This window comes from Marmota flaviventris, chromosome 18 (genome assembly GCF_047511675.1).
Source record: "Marmota flaviventris isolate mMarFla1 chromosome 18, mMarFla1.hap1, whole genome shotgun sequence".
NCBI lineage: Eukaryota > Metazoa > Chordata > Mammalia > Rodentia > Sciuridae > Marmota > Marmota flaviventris.
The window spans coordinates 36,828,592-36,830,980 of record NC_092515.1 but is presented as its reverse complement, the minus strand read 5'-3'; the positions used below and the strand labels follow the sequence as shown (position 1 = coordinate 36,830,980).

Below are 2,389 nucleotides of genomic sequence, written 5' to 3'. Positions count from 1 at the left end.
TCTTGTGTAAGTGCCAAGGATGTAACATTATCTTTTTGCCTGCATGATCATATCAAATAAACTTAAGCCTTTGTACACCCATCTAGCTGACTTGTAGTGCTTTCAGATACTCAGTCTGCAATCTAACTCACAGAGTCTATGGAACATGCATTCAGTCCACTAGACTGTGTTAATCAGGCAATGAAGTTCCAGTGGACTATTGAATTCCTTTCTGCCCTTACTCTTAGACCCTGTGTTATGTATGATTGGTGACTTCTGATTTAGGCCTACCATGTCCATAGTGATTGGTTCAAGGATGGATCAATGACCCAAAAGGTTCAAGAAAAAAAAAAAATCTCAAGATGCTCTGCTTAGGTAATTCTTTTTACCATTGGAATTGGAAGTGTGAAGTGTGAAATTAACCTCCTTAAAGTTTGTTTTGCCAGGCACAGTGGTGTATACCTGTAATCCCATTGACTCAGGAAGCTGAGGCAGGAGAATTGCAAGGTCAAGGCCAGCCTCAGCAACTTAGTGAGATCCTATCTCAAAAATATAAATTAAAATGGGGCTGGGGATGTGGCTCAAGTGGTAGTGCGCTTGCCTGGCATGCATGAGGCACTGGGTTCTATTCTCAGCACCACATAAAAATAAAATAAAGATATTGTGTCCACTTAAAACTAAAAAACATAAATATTAATTATATAATTTATATATATTATAATTATATATATATATATATAAAATTAAAAAGGGTTGAGGACATAGCTCAGCGGTAGAGCACTTCTGGGTTCAATCCTCAATACCAAAAAGGAAAAAAAAATTGTGTAATTATTCATTAGCCATTAGGGAAGAATTTGCCTAGGAACAAAGACAAATCAGAAGAAAGCAATGTGAGCCGGGCATGGTGGCACATGCTTATAATCCCAGCAACTAGGAAGGCTGAGGCAAGAGGTCCCAAGTTTGAGGCCAGCCTCAGAAATTTAGCAAGGCCCTGAGCAACTTAGCAAGATCCTGTCTCAAAATTAAAAATAAAAAGGGCTATAGCTAACTGGTAAAGGGCCCGGGTTCAATCCTCAGAACTAAAAAGAAAAAAGGAAGAGGAGGAGGAAGAAAATGAGGGTAAGGAGAAGGAGGAGGAGGAGGGAGAAAAGGAAGAAAGCAATGTAGTAGCAGATTCAATATGACTAAGATGATGATTTCCCCAAAGTAATTCTTAGATTCAGTGCAATTCCAATCATAACACTAGCAAATTCTAATACAAATTGACCAGCTGATTCTGAAATGTATCTGAAAGTACAAAAGGCCAAGAATATCCCTTGTAGGCATTATTAAAGAAGAAAAACAAAATGGAAAGGGGGCTTATACCTCCAGATATCAAGACTGATTTAAAGCTACAGTGACTTAAAATTGATAACATCAACACAAGAATAGATACTTAGACCAATGAAATGGAATGGAAAGACCAGAGACAGACAATTACATCAAGAAAACTTAGGAGAGAAAGGATGATATTTTCCATAAGTTGTATTGAGTCTACTGACTCTTAAAAAAAAAAAATCCCTATCTCACACTGTATACTGAAAATGGATTCCATATGGATTATAGATCTGAATGTGATCTCAAGACGAAAAGAAAGCACAGCAAAGCGTCTCAAAGATAAAGAGTAGAATTGGTAACTTGCAGAATCTGGGACTGGCAAACATTTTTTATTTTTTTTTATTTATTTATTTTTAATAAAAAGAGTCCCACAGCATTTATTTTCATCTGGTAATAACATAGGTCATCAAAACAATGTGAACTAATGCTTTAGAACTATATTCTAGGCAAAGGGCAGCTAAATTTAAAAAAAAAAATTGTTGCTTTCTCTGTAATTTCTCACTTCATTGATCATTTCTAGTTGGAGACACTTTGTAGCAGAGTAATATTATATCCTTTTAGCATGATCTGACCCAGCTGTTTTCTTGACTTTGTTTTAGAATGAATCTCTTCTGCATCATCGAAACCAATAATACAGCCCTCTATCCGCATATTCACTTGCTCATAGAGCCACACCTGAATCCGGGATCTGTTTTGCAAGTATCTGAAGATGAGGTTGATGGGCTACACCATCACCTTCTGGACCTTCTGGCCCTGGCCACGGTACGCCATGGTGGAATTTCACAAAGACCACACGAACCAGCACGTTACCTCAGAGAGCAACTGGCACACATTTTTTAAATGAAAAACAATCATTGACCATAAAGAAAAGACAGAAAGATTAGGTAGCACTGAAAAGGTCAGCCACTGGAAGAATTTGCCACACAGGTATCCAATTAAGACTCAGATTCAGAATATATAAAGAATTCTTATAAATCAAGAACAATAATTAAAAAAACCCATATAATCCAATCAGAAATGAGCTAAAGACTTG

The 2,389-nt window shown here is 36.9% G+C and overlaps 1 pseudogene; it reads right to left on the bottom strand.

The window, feature by feature from the left end:
• Nucleotides 1-1,703: 1,703 nt before the first annotated feature.
• LOC114095787 (small nuclear ribonucleoprotein E-like) lies at nt 1,704-2,174 on the bottom strand (annotated as a pseudogene).
• Nucleotides 2,175-2,389: the final 215 nt, after the last annotated feature.